This window comes from Lissotriton vulgaris, chromosome 6, assembly GCF_964263255.1.
Source record: "Lissotriton vulgaris chromosome 6, aLisVul1.2, whole genome shotgun sequence".
Taxonomy (NCBI): Eukaryota; Metazoa; Chordata; class Amphibia; order Caudata; family Salamandridae; genus Lissotriton; species Lissotriton vulgaris.
Window position 1 is genome coordinate 1,851,768,022 of NC_141694.1, and position 19,172 is coordinate 1,851,787,193.

The 19,172-nt window shown below is 52.1% G+C and overlaps 1 protein-coding gene across 1 annotated transcript in view; it reads left to right on the forward strand.

Annotated features, from left to right (window-relative positions):
• Positions 1-19,172, forward strand: part of NRBP1 (nuclear receptor binding protein 1) — a 349,434-nt gene that overhangs the window by 249,718 nt on the left and 80,544 nt on the right. The window lies entirely within an intron of this gene.

Genomic DNA, 19,172 nt, shown 5'->3' on the forward strand with positions numbered 1-19,172 from the left:
TTGCCCCCTAGAAGAGAGCTCAATCACATAAAATGATTGATCTTAATGCAGAGTATTTAGTTTGATTAAGGAGAGGATAGTCTAATATGGGCGGCTTGTAGGGTTAATGGACTGTTTTCGGACTGTCTTGCTTTGTTCGCCTAATCATTCATGTCATACTTTTGAATTCTAGAGCTCACTGATTTCCTAAGATTTACTCTCCTGTAACTGATCAAGGCCATGTATAATTCAGGCCTTGAAATATCATACAAATTTTACTAAACCTGCAAGTCTAGTTACTTCATAATCTACTCGACCTATTTGTAATGCTCTTGACCCCTAAACTGGTTACAAATGTGATCATGGGCAAATAATTAAGAAAATGGCAGATCAATGAATTAAATTCTGTAGTAGGGGATCTGTGTGTAGTCCTAATCTAGTGAATAGTCCAGCCCATGTGCGTGGACCCCGGAGCAATCAAAAATAATCTCTTAAATTGTCAAACAAAATGCAGAACTTCATAGACACTTAAGAGAGAATTTAACGACAGATAATGCAGCCTATATCCACAGGCTACACTGTCCAGTACTTCAACTAGAAATTCCACAAAAAAAACCACACGAACAGCACAGCCTGCCCAGTTTCCTCCACAGAGAAACTTGCCTCTACCAGCAAAAGCCTCTGGAATGATAGAGAGAAACGAATGGACAGACAAGCCCCATAGGCTGCCATTATCTGGCTCAAACAGGATACTGTGCCTTTACGAGAACTCTCCAGAACTTCTCCCAGTATCCCAGAATGCACAGCAGGTCCCTTTTACTTTCAGTTCTTTTTTCTGGCTCCTGGAAGCAGGACACTGGAGCATTTAGCTCTCCCTTTCAAGGGTTTATTTGGTGTTTTTTCACTTTTTGTGTGTAGTGCTTTTTATTAAGTGCTAAGCCTTTTTTCTTCCCTGTGGGTACCTGTATTGTCAAAATGCCTGGCTTATTTGACAATTGCCCAGAGTGGGATGGGAAGAAGGCCAAATCCGACCCACATGGAGTGTGCATAGTCTGCCTTCCCTCCTCATGTCCAGAGGAGTGTGACATCTTCCAAACCTTTTCTGCCAGGACCCTGAAAGAGAGGATGAAGATCAGGCTCCAAGGCCTTGAGGACAGACGTTAGAAGGCACAAGGTGGGTCAGGGCATGCTTCATCTGCCCATGCTGATGCATGGGTCGACGTCGAGAAGACGTTCCTCGGCGTCGAGGTGGCGTTCTTTGACACTAAGGAAGCGCAGGAGGAGTCCTGACGCTAGGAGGTCGCCGATTGGTTCGCCAAGGAAGAAGACACTCACCGGGCTCGGTGTACAGTGGTGTATACACCTACTAAACTTAGGTCGCCTACCCCTCCTCCTTTGCCGAAGGGTCCGCCTCCGCGGAACCCCACCCCGCCTCCACCACCGCCTCGTGGGCCGGCGCCTCGTCAGTCACCACCGCCTCAACTTCCGCCACCGCCTCTTCCCTCCGTTCCTCCAAATGTGCCTCCACACAGGACGGCCTTGTTGCCACGTTATCCAACACCACCTAAGGGGACACCTCAGCGAGGCTCCCGGCCAGGCCGCCATCGCCTGCTCCTGCGAGGCCTGCGGAGAGGCTGAGAAGATCGCACTCCCGCTCCAGCCGGAGAGGGAGATCGCGGAGCCGTGGCCGGTCGTCATCTCGATCTAGACGACGCCACAGGAGGCACAGACCAAGATCCTGTACGGGTTCGTCCATCAGAGATTATTCTCCAACTCTGTCGGAGTCCAAAGGGACGAGGGGGTCGCCTGTTGACGATATCGTCTTTCCAAGAAGTGCTCTTGCGGGGTGCGGCTAAGCTAAGGATCACGGTGACGTGCCAACACCTACGACGTCCGATCTTCGAGACGCTCCACAAGAAGCATCTGTCTCGACCGCTGCTGCCGTTGGTACCCGGATTGGTAGAGCCTGCCACGGAGTTGTTTCTCACTCCGGCGGTGACAAAGGCACCTCCCTCCAGGCTCCTCAAGAAATACCGGGCTCCGGAATCTGACCCGGCTTTTCTTCGAATGGACCCAACACCAGACTCCGTCATTGTGACAGCGGCTAAGAAGCAGCATGCCACCACTCCTTCACAGTACCGCCTGATAAGGACAGTGGTTGGCTGGACTCGGCGGGCAGAAAGGTCTGTGGCACAGCATCTACCACTATGAAGGCTGCAAGTGCTGGGGCGATACGATCGTGCCTTATGGGAGTTCCTCCAGCAGTACGCTGAGCTCCTTCCTCGTGACAAGAAAGAGGACTTTCTGGAGATATTAAACGAGGGGATGATGGTGTTGAACCAGATCATCAGCGCGGCTGCTGATGTATCTATCCTGGCGGCGCATGGATACTGCCACGGCATCAACCAAAGCTGTCACGCTTGGCATCGCCTCACCTCACTCAAGCCGGAGGCACAACAGCGGGTGGCCAACCTGCCTTTCTCAGGGGAAATCTTGTTCGGCAAGCATGCGGACGATTAAATGGCCCGTATGAAAGCAGAAGCGGAAACCCTGACGACTGTCAAGTTAGAGAAACCTGAGAAGAAAAAGAATTACCGCCCGTTCCAGAGACGGTTCGGAGCTTCAGGCACAGGGCGAGGGCAGACTTCGGGACAGCAACAGCAGCAGTTCCGGAAGCCCTTCCAGAAGCGCCAGAAGGGCAGAGGAGGCCAACAGTCCTCAGCAGCGACCAAAGGCCCGGCTGGGTCTCGGCCCTGAGCGATTACTTCCCCTACATCCGTTACCCACTCCGGTGGGGGGAAGCGTTCAATTTTTTCTGGCAGAGTGGAGAAAAATTACTCCGGACAAGTGGGTGCTGAATATTGTTTGCAATGGATAGTCTTCGGTTCCCCAGCCCGCCTCCAGCTATTCCGCCGGTGAGTGCGCAGTTTCAGCTGCGCGAGCTCCAGGCAGAGGCAGACATCCTCTTAAGGAAAAGGGCGATAAAAGACGTACCTCGGCCTCAAAGGGGAAGAGGTCTGTACTCACTGTTCTTTCTGGTTCGCAAGAAGGACAAGAAAGAGTTCAGGCCCATTCTGGACTTGCGGCAAGCAAACAAGTGGGTTCGCAGAGAGATTTTGCATGCGGTCGTTGCAGCAGATTTACCCTCCGCTGCAACAGGGAGACTGGCTTTGTGCTATAGACCTACAGGATGCGTACTTCCATGTGCCCATTGCACAGAAACACAGGAAGTTCCTGCGGTTTCAAGTCGGCACCATTCATTATCAATACACAGTGCTGCCATTCGGGCTGAAGTCTGCGCCCAGGACGTTCTCGAAGTGCAAGGCAGTAGTAGCCGCACACCTGCAGAAGAACAAGGTGTTGTCTACCCGTACCTGGACGACTGGTTGATCAAGGCCGCCTCCTTCTCGAAAGCTCAAGCACACTTCCAGAAGACGTGCGTTCTATTGAACAAGCTGGGGTATTTCACATAAACATGTCCAAGTCGGTCCCTACTCCGGTCCAGTGCATACAGTACTTGGGAGCCTCCATCAATACGCTGTCAGCAAGCGTGTCTCCTTCGGAGGAGCGACGGTTATCACTCCTTCAGAAGGCTCAGGCTCTTATGGCCGCTCCATCTACAACATCGTGGACGGTGTCTTCTCTACTGGGGTCGATGGCCTCTTGTATCTTCCTCACGCATGGCTGCACATGAGACCACTGCAGGAGTGCTTGGAGGATCAGCGGGATCAGAGGACTGGTTCTTGGGACGACACGATACGACTGTCTCTGCATGCTCTTCAGTCTCTGAAGTGATGGTGTTCAGCGGAGAATCTCCTCAGAGGGGTGCCTTCCACAAGGACATTCCCACACAGACGATTGTGACGGATGCGTCTCTCCACGGCTGGGGAGCGCACTCTGGGGACTTACAGATTCAAGGGACGTGGTCTCCGGCGGAGTCCACGTGCCACATCAATTTCCTGGAACCCAGAGCTGTTCACTTGGCCCTGAAGGCCTTTCATCCGTCTTTTCAGACCAACTCTCTGCTTGTACAGATGGACAATACGACCACGATATATTACCTCAACAGGCAGGGGGGCTCGAGATCTCGCACTTTGTCGCAGGCGATCTGGCACTGGCTTCTGGCCATAGGACTGACGATTACTGCTACCCATCTGCCAGGTGTGCAGAATGTTCAGGCGGACGCACTGAGCAGACTGATTCAGGAAAACCACGAATGGGTCATAAACGACAAAGTACTAGGAGAAGTCTTCGCAAGGTGGGGGACTCCAGACGTAGATCTGTTCGCCACCGCCGAAAACAGCAAATGCTGAGACTTCACATCCAGGTCCTACCAACAGGGGACGTTGGGGAATGCCCTATGGATTGACTGGTCGAACAGTTTTCTGTATGCTTTTCCACCCATTCCCCTGATTCCGGTGGTGCTCATCAAGCTGTCCCAGGCCAGGGCGCGGATGATACTGATTGCCCCGGAATGGCCCAGCCAGTGGTGGTTCACGGACCTGCTTCGCCGGTCTCTCCTTCCTCACATACGGCTGCCGTGCAGGCCGGACCTTCTCACGAAGTTCGGGGGGCAGATGGTGCACCGGAAGCTCCCGTCTTTGAGTTTGGCGGCATGGCCATTTGAATCTACCAGAAGATTGTATGGACATACTGAAGGAGTCTAAGCGACCTTCCACTAGGACTTCCTATGCTTACAAGTGGAAGAGATTCTGCATCTGGTGCAAGTCCAAGAACTATGACCCTACGACGTGTAAGGAGGATGTCATCCTTTCTTATCTTCTACATTTGGCGCAGTCTGGCCTTAATTTCCATTCCATTAAGGTTCAACTCGCTGCACTGACTGCCAACAGGAAATGCCCTTCACAGACTTTCTTCTTCCAGATCCCTGTGATCAAAGGCTTTTTGGAAGGCTTGAAGAAAGTATTCCCTCCTGTCCGGCTTCCTTCGCCTTCATGGGAATTGAATGTGGTGCTGTCCAGATTGATGAAAAAGCCTTTTGAACCTATTCATAAGGCTTTATTGCAGCACCTGTCCTGGAAGGCGGCGTTCCTCGTGGCCATCACATCGGCCTGCAGGGTGAGTGAAATTCAGGCGTTGTGTTGTCAAGAACCTTATACTGTATTTCATGCTGCGAAGGTTATGCGCACTCACCCTAAATTTCTCCCCAAGGTTATTTCAAATTTTCATGTCAACCAGACCATAACTTTGCCTACGTTTTTTCAGAATCCTTCATTTCCAGCGGAAAGGTCTCTACATTCCCTGGATGTTAGTAGGGTCTTGAAATTTTATCTGGATAAAACCAAAGATATTTGTAGGTCAGACCAATTGTTTATCACCTATGGATCAGTCCGGACCGGTCTTGCTACCTCCAAACAGTCCATTTGTATTGTCCTGTATAAAATTGTTACCAAAAGGCTAATAAGACCTTAGGAGGTAAACCTAAGGCTCATTCCACCAGGGGCAAAGCTGCCACGACTGCTTTGCTACGTAATGTTCCAATTGCAGAAATCTGCAAGGCGGTCACTTGGAAGTCGGTTTATACCTTTGCTAATTAAACAACAGGGGGTGGTGATGGACAGAGTTTCTGAATTAAGCAGAATACTCTCACCCAGTCAAGAGATCAGGGCTTAATCCAACACCGTTTTTTAGCTCACTGCACCATCCCAGCTCAGAACCTGGCTATATGCAAATTAGTCTGTCCCTGGCCCAGTGCATCATGGGAACAGGGCAAACCAAACTACCAAGCCAATTCTTTCACTGGGAAGGAAACAAGCTACTGGGGACCGGTTTCTGGCATTTCAGCCGTCTTCGGCCCGGCTTGCTTGAATCCTGATGGTGCAATGAGCAAGGGACTCACGTCTGAGTATACCCTGTTGTTTAATTATACCTTTGCTAAGCATTACTGTCTGGACACTGATGCCAGGACAGACGCTCAGGTTGGGCAGGCTTCGCTGCGAAATCTGTTCGCACAGTAGTGGTGTGATTTCTTCATTCTCCACCGCCGCTTTGGTGTGGGGATGGGCTTGCCATTCTATTCACTAGATTATGGCTATACACAGAGATCCCCTACTACAGAAGGAGAAGTTTCTGTCCTGTTACTCCAGTTCTGTAGTAGGGGTATCTCTGTTAGTCAGAAGCACCCGCCCTCCTCCCCAGTGAACAAAGATATTCATGTAAGGAATGCTACAGGTCTGGCATGTTACGCCTTCAAAAAGAACTGAAAGTAAAAGGGACCTGCTGTGCATTCTGGGATATTGGGAGAAGTTCTGGAGAGTTCTCTTAAAGGCACAGTATCCTGTTTGAGCCACATAATGGCAGCCTATGGGGCTTATCTGAAAGAAACACGTTAGTGTTAGATTCCTTACCTTAGAATATCCCCAGGCGTCAGTCTGGATCCGGAAACTTTTGCGTAGCAGTACCCTTGCGCGTCGGTAGGCGTCTGCAGGCGTCCCCTGCGGCTCCGCGTCCGTCGTTGGCGTAGTGCGCCGTGATGACGTCGCTGGAGTATATAGACGCCGCCTCCGCGCGCTGACGTCAGTTCTTCTTTTTTCCGCGCCAGTGGACGCAGATCTGAAGAGCGGTACCCGGTCTTTTGACCAAGTTATTACTAGTTATTTCTATCTTTGTGCCTGGTAAGGATGCCCGGTTTCAAAAAATTGACGGTTGTGACCGCACGATGTCGGTCACGGACCATCACCGACTCTGTCTCCGGTGCCTGGGCCCCGACCACGACGTCGACTCCTGCGTCGATTGCCGAGCTCTGACTAACAAAGCTAGGCGGGAGCGGTCCCGCAAGCTACTCAAGCTCCGGCTGTCGGCCCGCATCGAGAACGGTCTCGGTCCGGCCGGAGGTCCAGGGAGCGTTCGAGGGAGCGTTCGAGGGAGCGGTCGCGGAGCCGCGCCGGGCGCTCCGGAAGTCGACATCACTCGTCGAGTTCATCAGGTAAGAAACACAAGAAGTCGGGGGCGTTGTCATCGTACCCCCGACTCCCCCCGACGCTCGCGCGATGCGGCCGGGGGTTCGGGTGACCCCAACCCCGCGGCTCCGCCAGAGTCGCCGGCGCGGCCTGCCCCATACCCTCAGGTCCCTGGGCAAGGTGCGATGCCTGAGGAGATAGAGGCGTTCCTCGTGGCCATGAGGGCCCTATCTCCTCCGGCGGGTTCCACGGCGCCTACGGGCCCAGTGAACCCGTCCGGGGGCCCTAGCGGTTCAGCTGACCCTACCTCGACGCCGTCGGATGCTCAGACACCGGCGCCGATCCCGGCGCCGCTAGGGCCTTCAGGGTCGACGCCGGATGGACGTCCATCCAATCCGGCGCCGATTCCATCGGGGTTGCCCCCGACGCCGGTTCCTCGGTGCCGGCTTCGGGCGGCACCGGGGCTCCGGCACCGGGGCTCCGGCACCGGGGCTCCGGCACCGGGGCTCCGGGCGGCACCGTCCCCATACCCTCACCGAATCCGGACGCTCGACGCCGGGCTCGACACCGATGGGGCCTGTCGACCCCGTGGAGCCGGCCTACATGGTTGACACCGACTATGGTGATGATGTGGAGTACGGTGAGGGCTGGGAGGGGTCTGAGGACCCTCTGTCACGTGAGTGTCAGTATGACATGGACTGGACAGGTGATTTGGGGGACGCCAGTGGTTTGGATGACTCTCCTAACCCTGGTTTTGTCTCTCCTCCTTCCGTGGCATCGGAGGAGGGAGCTGCCTATTCAGTGGTGTTGATGAGGGCTGCCAAGGCCTTAAACCTTGAGCTCCCCGTCGCGGCCGTGAGGCCTAACATCCTCACTGAGGTCTTCAAACCACGGTCATGCCCACAGGAGCCTCTGCTGCCGTTTAACGAAGCCTTATCAGACGTTCTGTTGGGCACGTGGTCCAGGCCCTCTTCAGGTGCGCCTGTTGATCGGAACGTGGCCAGACGCCACCGTCCTTGTCCGGACGACCCCAAGTTCCTGTCCACCCACCCCACCCCTGAGAGTCTGGTGATCCAGGCCTCTACCTCCCAGACCGCATTTCCGTCGGCCCCGCCCGATCGGGAATCCAAGAGGTATGACCAATATGGCAAGAAGGTCTTCTCGTCCCTGAGTTTAGGACTGCGGTCTTGCAACACCGCTTGCCTCTTGGGCCGCTACACCCACTCTGTGTGGGATACGGTCGCGGAGCTGCTGCCAGAATGCCCCATGGAGGTGCGGGCAAAACTCGGCAAAGCTGTAGCTGAGGGCCGAGATGCAGCTAGATATTCTATTCGATGTGGTCTTGATACGACCGACTCTCTAGGCAGAGCGATGTCCACGACGGTGGCGATTCGTCGCCACGCCTGGTTGAGATCCGCCAACTTCTCGGCAGATGTCCAGAATACTTTGATGGACATGCCGTTCGATGGCTGTCATCTGTTTGGTGACAAGGCGGACCACGCGCTGGAACGCTTCAAGGACTCCAGGGTCACGGCAAAGTCCTTGGGTCTCTCGACCCAGCGCCAGCAAACGGGTTCGTTTCGCTCCTTTCGTGGCCACGGAAGGGGCGCCCCACACGTGCTGCCAGCCACGCACCGCAGCAATCACTTCAACGCAGTGGCGGCCGTGGAAACCGCCGTGGAGGCGGTCGGGGTCAACGGCGGGGTCAGGCCACATCTCCCCCCGCAGCATCTGCCTCAAAATCCTCCTAGTCCGTGCTTTCAGGCCCACGTGACGCCAGTGGGTGGCAGGGTTCGCCATCACCACGCCCGCTGGCGCACGATCACATCGGACAGGTGGGTGCTGCAAATCGTCCGAAGGGGCTACTCCCTCCCCTTCGAGACCACTCCTCCAGCCATGCCACCGCAGAACCACCGTGTGTCGGGGGACCACTTGCAACTTCTGCAGGAGGAAGTTACGGCCCTCTTGGCCAAGGGGGCCATCAAGCGCGTTCCTGGGCCAGAAGTAGGACGTGGTTGCTATTCCCACTACTTTCTGGTACCCAAGAAGGACAAAGGGGGCCTACGTCCTATCTTGGATCTAAGGAACGTCAACGGCTTCCTCCGGAAGGAGAAGTTCAAGAGGTTGACGTTAGCTCAGGTCTTGGCTGCTCTAGACCCACAAGACTGGATGGTAGCGTTGGACTTGCAGGATGCGTATTTTCACATCCCCGTCCTGCCGGCCCACCGGCGTTACCTGCGGTTCACGGTAGGCCAGGAGCACTTTCAGTTTATCGTGCTCCCCTTCGGCCTTACAAGCGCCCCACGGGTGTTCACAAAGGTGTTGGCGGTGGTCGCAGCTCATCTGCGCAGGTTAGGGGTTTCAGTCTTCCCCTACCTAGACGACTGGTTGTTAAAGGCGGGCTCGCCCCAGACAGTCGTCCACCACCTCCAGATGACGGCAGACCTCTTGCACGGCCTGGGGTTCTCCATCAATGTGCCGAAATCACACCTGTGTCCCTCTCAATAGCTCCTTTTCATCGCAGCGGTTCTGGACTCGGCGCAGTTTCGGGTTTATCCTCCGGAACGGCGGATCCGGGATATTCAGGCGTTGATTCCCATCTTTCAGCCGCTATCCCGGGTTTCGGTCAGGTTGACGCTGCGGCTGCTGGGGCTGATGGCTTCCTGCATCCTTCTGGTGCATCACGCCCGGTGGCGGATGCGGGCTCTGCAGTGGGACCTGAAGTTTCAGTGGGCCCAGCATCAGGGCAACTTGTCCGACCACGTCTTGATCTCGGAGGGCACTGCGAGACAACTGCAGTGGTGGCTTACGGACCGCGATTGGGTCAGGGGCAAGTCCCTCTCCCTTCCCCAACCGGAGCACGTTGTCGTGACGGACGCGTCCCTCCAGGGCTGGGGAGGCCACTTGGGAGAGGCGGAGATCAGAGGCATCTGGTCTCCGGCGGAGTCCCGGCTCCATATAAATCTGTTGGAGCTGCGGGCGATTCGTCTAGCACTGAAGGCATTCCTCCCCTTTGTCAACGGGAGTGTAGTGCAGGTGTTCACACCACACCACTGCCATGTGGTACTGCAACAAACAAGGCGGGGTGGGGTCGTGGACCCTTTGCCAGGAGGCTCTGCGCCTCTGGCAGTGGCTGGAACGTCAGGGTGTGACTCTGACGGTTCAACACCTGGCAGGTTCTCTGAACGCCAGGGCGGACGAACTCAGCCGTCGGTGCTCGATGGATCACGAATGGCGTCTGAACTCGGACGTGGCGCAAGGCCTCTTTCGGCAATGGGGAGAGCCTTGGTTAGATCTATTCGCCACAGAAGAGAACGCGCAAGGTCATCAGTTCTGCGCGTTGGAGTTTCCAAGACGGCACTCGCACGGCGACGCCTTTCGGCGCGAGTGGAGTTGCGGTCTGTTATACGCCTTTCCGCCTATACCACTTCTGCCCAGAGTGCTGAAGAAGATCAGGCGCGACCGGGCCCAAGTTATTCTTGTGGCTCCGGACTGGGCTCGAAGGTACTGGTATCCCGAGCTACTCAGCATGTCAGTCGGTCCCCCGATCCGCCTGCCCCTTCAGGAGGACCTTCTGTCGCAGCAACAGGGGACGGTCCTCCACCCGAACCTGTCCAGTCTCCACCTCCATGCTTGGAGATTGAGCGGCGGCAGTTGAGGCCATTTGACTTGCCTCCTGAAGTCTGTAATGTAATTCTGGCAGCCAGGCGTCCCTCCACGAAATCGGTATACGCCTGTCGGTGGAACAAGTTTGTGGCATGGTGCGCAGCAAAGGCTGTGGATCCTCTTTCTGCCCCTCTCTCCGAGGTTCTTCTGTTCCTTCTCTCTCTTGCCCAGCAGGGCTCTGCTCTGGGCACTATCAAGGTCTACCTTTCTGCCCTTTCAGCCTTTCTTAGGCTTCCTGATCAGCCTTCTTTGTTCAAGTCCCCAATTGTAACGAGATTCTTGAAGGGCATCACACACATGTATCCACCTGTTCCGTTTGTGATGCCTCAGTGGGACTTGAACCTGGTTCTAACCTTTTTAATGTGTGCTCCCTTTGAGCCCCTTCATTCTTGCCCTCTCCGTCTCCTGACTTTAAAGACGGCTTTCCTGGTTGCCATCACCTCTGCCAGGAGGGTGAGTGAGCTCCAGGCTCTTTCTGTCAAACCTCCTTTCTTGTCCATCCATCCTGACAAGGTGGTTCTGAGGACTAGACCTTCTTTCCTGCCCAAAGTAGTTTCTGCTTTCTATATCGGGCAGTCCATCACCCTCCCTTCCTTCTTCCCGCCTCTGCATCCTTCAAAGGATGAAGAGCGGCTCCATCGTCTGGACCCAAAACGTGCGCTTTCATTTTACATGGATCGCACACGCCAGTTCCGGGTGGATGACCAACTGTTTGTTGGCTACGTGGGTGCGAAGAAGGGACGGGCGGTACATAAACGGACCATCTCACGGTGGGTCGTTCTCTGCATCAAAGCGTGCTACTCTTTGGCTCGGAAGGAGCCTCCTGTTGGGCTGAGGGCCCATTCCACTCGGGCCACGGCGGCTACTACTGCCCTGGGCCGGGGAGTCCCCTTGCAGGACATTTGCCAAGCGGCTACGTGGGCCTCGCTGCACACCTTTGCGAGGCACTACTGCCTGGACAGTCAAGTCCGGAGGGATGGCTTCTTTGGCCGTTCTGTCCTCCAGGACTTTCTGGTGTCGGAATGTATTGGTTCGCAGACCCACCACCGGGGTTGGTATTGGTGGGGTATCTATTCTAAGGTAAGGAATCTAACACTAACGTGTTTCTTTCAGATGAACAAGTTACTTACCTTCGGTAACGATATATCTGTAAGAAACATTAGTTAGTGTTAGATTCCTTACCGAACCCACCCATCCTCCCCGTTCTGCGAACTGATACCTAGGGTTAAGGTCATCCCTTTCAGGGCCCTAGTTTCAAATGGCACCAGTGTTGGTTCTCTCATGGCTCTGCGTCTTCTGGCGCGGAAAAGATGTGTACAAAGAACTGACGTCAGCGCGCGGAGGCGGCGTCTATATACTTCAGCGACGTCATCACGGCGCACGACGCCAACGACTGACGCGGAGCCGCAGGGGACGCCTGCAGACGACGCCTACCGACGCGCAAGGGTACTGCTAGGCAAAAGTTTCCGGATCCAGACTGACGCCTGGGGATATTGTAAGGTAAGGAATCTAACACTAACTAATGTTTCTTACAGATATATCGTTACCGAAGGTAAGTAACTTGTTCGTCTGTCCATTCCTTTCTCTCTATCATTCCAGAGGCTTTTGCTGGTAGAGGTAAGTTTCTCTGTGGAGGAAACTGGGCAGGCTGTGCTGTTTGTGTGGATTTTTGGGGGAATTTCTAGTTTAAGTACTGGACAGTGTAGCCTGTGGATATAGGCTGCGTTATCTGTCTTTAAATTCTCTCTTGTGTCTTTGCAGTTCTGCATTTTGTTTGACAATTTAAGAGATTATTTTTGATTGCTCCGGGACTATTCACTAGATTAGGACTATAACAGATACCCCTACTTCAGAACTGGAGTTACAGGACAGAAACTACTCCTTATCACATAAGAGCACCTTCAAATTTGCGAGGTCAGCTTGTCTGCTGTTCAGAAAACTTTTGTTTGATTTAATAGACTCCACTTTCTTTCCATATTTAGTACAAATCTAGCCACATATAGGATACACATGACCCGTGACTTGCCTCATAGTTCATTAACCGCATTTTCATCCAGACGAGGGCAAGAATGTTTCTCAAATCATGTTTAAAAACTATCACTTTTAATAAATACATTACTAAAGCATTAAGTGGTGGCACATTGTCATTTGCAATCAGACATGCAGCTTTACTGATGAAAGTGTATAATGTACAAACAATGTTTTGAAATAGTTTCTGCAAATATGTCATTTGCATATCACAAAGTAGTGTTCTGTTTTGTTGTGCTCCTATTTAACTTTGTTTACATCACACTTTATCACAAAAAGCGCTTTCGTAATTCCGGATATATTGTGAAATGTGAAATAATTTACAGGCTATTTATGTAAATGTTGTGTTAGAGAAAGATAACTGAAAGAACTAGCTCTGTTAGTGTACTGTGTGTCTGTATGGGAAACCATTTGGTTTTGTATGAAAGCCCTCGCCCACCAACCTAGTTGGTGGCATGCTTCATCATCGGGCCCCACCCGAGGCACCGAGTGCGCCTCAGGTGTGCTGCGATACCAGGCTACTGCGGAGCGGATTTTTGAAACGTGAGTGTGCTGGGCAGGTGTGTTGTGTGAGGTTTTAAAATACTGTCCTTGGGGTCCCAAAAGATTACTTTTTTAGTGGGCCCCAAGCAGGAGTTAAACGCAAAGGCTTAGGACATGTAGGGGTAGACTTATGGTCTCCCACGTCTAGTGTGGTCGACTAGTTTCAGCCAGGCCTCTTTATTACACTGGCTTTCTTCAGGACCCATTATGTGTGGGGGTTTACAGGGGTCTATATGTTTGTCAGCTCGCTGTATGTGAAGCACGCGCTAAGGTGCTGGTATATGCGAGAGGTATTTCCTCAGTTTGTACCTGTAGGGGTATACAAAAAAGACAAAATAGGACAAACAGGAGACACATAATGTTTAAAAACACACAATTTATCAACCACGTACATAAGTGGGTCTGCGCCTGGTGCCTAGACGTGTGAGCGAATAAGGCGGCAGTGGTTGGCGCTTGTGACTGAACGTGGCAATGACCGGTTTCGTTATTAGGCGGTATTGGTGCTAGTACCTAAATGCGGTAATTCATTACGGTGAGAAAAAACACATTATATACAGTTGTGGTGCTTACTCCTATCTACAAAGGACAAAATCCATGGATCTCCGCCGGAGGGCCGGGACCTTTTTAGCACTCTAAAAATGGGGAGGAAAGGAGGTACGGTAATGTCTGAGAAAGAGGTGGGGCCTAATGCTACTAGCGGTAAGGAAATGCACGCTAAGTTATGGCCAAAGGCAGCATAACTGGCGGCTGTACCACGAGCGGGGGCCGGCCTCCTCAATTACTTGGCATGGTCTCCTGACCCAAAGGACACCTGTTATCCGGTCGCGAGCTCCGTAGGAAATGAGAACTAATAAAAAGGCCTGGCTGAAACTAGTCGACCACACTTGACATGGGAGACCATAAGTCTACCAATACACGTCCTAAGCATTTGCTTTTAACTCCTACCTGGGGCCCACTAATAAAAAACCTTTTGGGACCCCAAGGACAGTATTTTAAAACCTCACGCAACACACCTGCACAGCACACTCACATTTCAGAAACACGCTCCGCAGTAGCCTGGCGTCGCAGCACACCTGATGCACACTTGGTGCCTTGGGTGGGGCCTGATGATGAAGCATGCCACCAACTAGGTTTGTGGGTGGGGGCCTTCATACAAAACCAAATGGTTTCCCATACAGACACATAGGACACTAACAGAGCTAGTTCTTTGTTTACTCATCATATCCCAGGGGACACTAACTAGCCACTCTAATTCCTCTCTATCTCCTTTGATTATTAGTGAGAAAGATAACTGACATCTTCAGACAACTCGCTTGACAAAACCTCTAACTTTAGTAAGAAAGGAAAATAATCATTTCCCAAGCAGCAATTACTTGAAAGACAAACTGACATTTGATCTCTTTCCTTGAAAAGACAGCAAATGTGTCCAGATAAAAACAAGATTTAAAGGCATCTTTATTGCTCATTCACTTTCCTTTCCAGCCTAAGTTTACTCACCAGATGGGACTTGGATGTGCTAAATATAGCTCAACCTGCTAACATTTTACTGTCAATTTCGAGTGGGCGAGTAGGTTTTTTGAGACCTGTATTTCCAAGTACGCTGGCTTCCAGTTCATGAACCACTGAGTCTGTTAAGTTCCAGCTGTTAGATTATGCCTATTTCCTAATATTGTTTTATGAGTGGGACCTAAAGCCTCCAGACATCCATATTTCCATATGAGAAAGTGAGTAAACACCATACTATAGAACGCTATTCTGCTAGCACTGATCTTGTGGTAGTGTTATATGCACTGAAAACAGAAGGGCTTTCATACTGAGCAGCAGCCTGCCCCAATGGGCAGGCTGCCACTCCCTACCCTCTTGAAAAGCACACCTCTTTTAGACATCGTGGAAGATCAGGTAAATAACCAGTCTTGGCCACTTCTTGACATACATATGGTGAATTACTTGTATATGATCGGCATGCATGATATTGCTCAATAAAAGCCATTTCATATCTGATTGGCACATCACCAATTTCTCTTGGGTGAACTCTAGTTCAAGTTCAGGAATTTATATAGCGCACTACTCACCGGGAGGGTCTCAAGGCGCTCGAGGGAGGGTGGGTGCGTTACATATCGAATAGCCAGGTTTTTAGTTGTTTTCTGAAGGAGAGGTGGTTTTGTGTAAGTCGGAGGTGAGTGGGGAGGGAATTCCAGGTTTTGGCTGCGAAGTAGGAGAAGGATCTTCCTCCCATGGTGGATCTGTGGATGCGTGGAATTGCGGCGAGGGCTTGATTGGATGAGCATAGTTGGCGGGTGGGAGTGTAGAAGGACAGTCGTGTGTTGAGGCATTCGGGTCCTAAGACGTAGAGGGCCGTGGGTGAGGAGGCGGAACGTTATTCTCTTGTTGACGGGGAGCCAGTGGAGATCCTTCAGGTGACCGGAAATGTGAGCCTGACGGGGAATGTCCAGTATGAGTCTGGCTGAGGCGTTTTGGATGCGTTGGAGTTTTTTCTGTAGTTTGGCTGTGGTTCCGGCGTAAAGGGTATTTCCATAATCCAGTCGGCTGGTGACCAGTGCGTGGGTGACTGTCTTTCTTGTTTCGGTGGGGATCCAGCGGAAGATTTTTTTGAGCATGCGTAGGATGTTGAGGCAAGAAGATGAGACGGCGTTGACTTGTCTAGTCATCGAGAGGGAGGAGTCTAGGATGAAGCCAAGGTTACGAGCGTGATCTGTAGGTATGGGTGCTGTACCCAGGGCCGGTGGCCACCATGAGTCGTCCCAGGCAGAGGGGGATGCTCCTAGGATGAGGACTTCAGTTTTGTCCGAGTTTAGTTTTAAACGGCTGTTCTTCATCCATTCGGCTACTTCTTTCATTCCTTCGTGTAGATTGGTTTTGGCGGTGTAATGTAATGTAATGTAATGTAAGGATTTATTTGTACCGCGCAACTATCGCTCCAAAGAGCATCTTGGCGCCCACTTGTGTAGCTGATAAGATAGAAATCTTACACTAGGGATCTGGCAATAGTGTCTGGAAGAGTGAAGATCCAGGTTTTTAGTTGCTTCCTGAATTCTGTTTCTTTGTCCAGCGCTCTTATGCAGGGAGGGAGGGTGTTCCATGCTTTTGCACCTAATATCGCAAAGGACTTGCCTCCACGAGTCTTAAGCCTGAATGGTTGAACTGCCAGAAGATTGGCATTGGACGAGCGGAGAATTCGAGTTGGGTGGTATCTGGTGAATTTTTTCCGCAGATACAGTGGTCCACGTTGATGGAATGCTCTGAAGGTGATGAGCAATATTTTGAATAGAATTCTTTTAATGATAGGTAGCCAGTGTAGAGTTTTAAGGGCTTCTGTCGCTGATGATCTTCTGGGCCACTTTAGTATGAGTTTAGCCGCCGAATTCTGAACCATTTGGAGCCTGTGGGTGACCTCCTTATTGGTGCCTGTGTTTGTGTCTTTAGTGAGGGAGAGGATCAGCTGGGTGTCGTCTGCGTAGGAGATGATGTTGAGGTTGTGTTGGCGCGGGATGGATGCGAGGGGACTCCTGTATACGTTGAAGAGGGTGGGGCTGAGTGAAGATTCTTGTGGTACACCACAAATGACTTCGGTGGCCTCTGACTTGAATGGGGGGAGGCGGACTCTCTGGGTTCTTCCTGTGAGGAACGAGATGATCCAGTCCAAAGCTTTACCTTGTATTCCGATGTTTTTGAGGCGTTGAATGAGGGTGCTGTGGCATACTGTGTCGAAGGCGGCAGAGAGGTCGAGAAGGATGAGGGCAACTTTCTCCGTTGTCCAGTAGCGTTCGGATGTCGTCTGTAGCTGCGATGAGGGCGGTTTCGGTGCTGTTTGGCGCGGAAGACTGACCGAGAAGGGTCGAGGGAATTGTTGGATTCCAAGAAGGCGGCGAGATGATTGACGGCTTTCTCAATGACTTTGGCAGGGAATGGGAGGAGTTAAATGGGGCGGTAGTTCTTAAGTTCACAGGGGTTTGCTGTGGGTTTTTTCAGAAGGGCGCTGAGTTCAGCATGTTTCCAGCTTTCAGGGAAGGTAGCGGAGTTGAAGGAACAGTTGATGACATAGCGAAGATGGGGTGCGATGATGGAGTCTGCTTTGTTGAATATGTGGTGGGGACATGGGTCGGTTGGCGATCCTGAGTGAATGGAGTTCATCAGGCGGATGGTATCTTCAGTGGTGATTGGGTTCCAGGCGAGAAGGTTGTGAGAGTGCTGTTTTGGTTCGGAGGTGGGTGGAGTGGGCTGTTCGTCGGACTGGTTTTCAAAGCGATTATGAATGTCGGCGATTTTGTTGTGGAAGAAAGAGGATAATGAGTCGCAGAGGTTTTGAGAGGGAGTGATGTCGTTGGTGCCGGCGGTGGGGTTGGTAAATTCTTTGACGATGTTGAATAGTTCTTTGCTGTTATGGGCGTTTTTGTCGAGTTGATCTTTGAATGCAGATTTCTTGGTGGATAGGATCAATTGGTGGTGTTTGCGGGTGGCGTTCTTGAAGGAGGTTTGGTTGTCGGTAGTTGGGTTTTTTCTCCGGGTTTTTTCGAGAGTGCGACATAATTTCTTGGATTTCTTAAAGTCGTCGTTGAACCAGGGGGCCTTTTTGTTACCTTGTTTGATCTGGTGGTTTTTCAGGGGTGCTAATTCGTCAGCGCAGTGGGTGATCCATTGTATGAGTTTGGTGGCAGCTTGGTTCGGGTCCGCTGATGCGGCAGGAGGGTTTTGGTTGGACGATGTGAAGAGTTGGTCGGTGGTGGTTTTGTTCCAGCCAAACTTGGATTAAGATACTTCACTATTTCTGCTCTGTCCACGGGTTATGCAGCTCCTGCAGTACAACAGTTCAGACCTCAGAACTTGTTGGTTATTTGCTGTTTTCTGAGCTATTGGTAAATGTCAAACTATACAGTAAAATAAGTATAAAATTAATTTGAGTAACTGCAAGAAAATGTTACCTATAATATAGGTTCGAGGCATGTGGGCTGCTAAATTCATATCTTAGCATTAGATTAGATCGCCGCCTAGTGTTGGGTCCGGATGATCGCACATTGTTGTCCTGGAAGAGTCTTCGAAGTATCCTGAGATAGGTGGCTCCTCCCCTGGACTACAGTGCGCATGGGCATCGGCTCCATCCCCAGATTGTTTTTTTCCGCCATTGGGTTCGGATGCGGTCTCGACGTCTCTCTGTCGGAACCGAGAAAACATAACTTTATTCGGCCAAAAGGCCTTGTATTTATTACGTCGGTATTGTTTGCGTGCGGTCTCGAGTTCTTCCGTCTCTCGGAGCCGGAATCAGCGGAGTTTTGCTCTTCGGACATCGAGGCCTTCTCATCGCGACTCGACAGCAACTTTTCCAGCATGGAGCGGAGTCCGTTTAAGCTCTGTCCGCTCTGTGGGGCAAAATACCCACATATAGACGTGCACCCGGTCTGTAACAAATGCCTTTCACCAGACCATAACGAAGAAAACTGCAGGGCCTGTGCAAGTTTCAGGTCCAAGAAGACACTCAAGATTCGGCGCGCGGTGCGCCTTGAGGCCCACCAAACGGCCCCGGAACCGGACGACATCTTCGACGAGCAAGAAGAAGAGGACCAGAGCCATCCTCTTCAAATCTCCCCGCCCGAGACGGAGGTCGAGGCGGATCCGGAAGACGACGACGAAGTCGTGGATCAAGGCCTTGAAAACGTCGACCAGGTAGGGGACGTCGAAGAGGTTTATGGGGCCGCGGAAGATAGCTCAGGGGATGAGCTATGCCCCGAAGTTTACGGACATACAGAACGGGTCACGGGATCGCCTGTCGGCCTTACCCAAGACCCCGTCGCGCAAGCCACGGCCCCGCCTTTAGGCCCGGCCACGGACATACTTGCTGCACAGACGATATCGAAACCGAAACTGAAACCTGCGGTATCGATTACACCCAAAATGGCCGAAACGAAACTGAAACTTAAGGACTCCAGCGTCCCTAAGATGGCGGCCGTACCACCAAAAGCAAATAAGAACGCTGCTTCATCGACTCCCTCGACCTCCGGTCCACAGAGATCGAAGAAATCT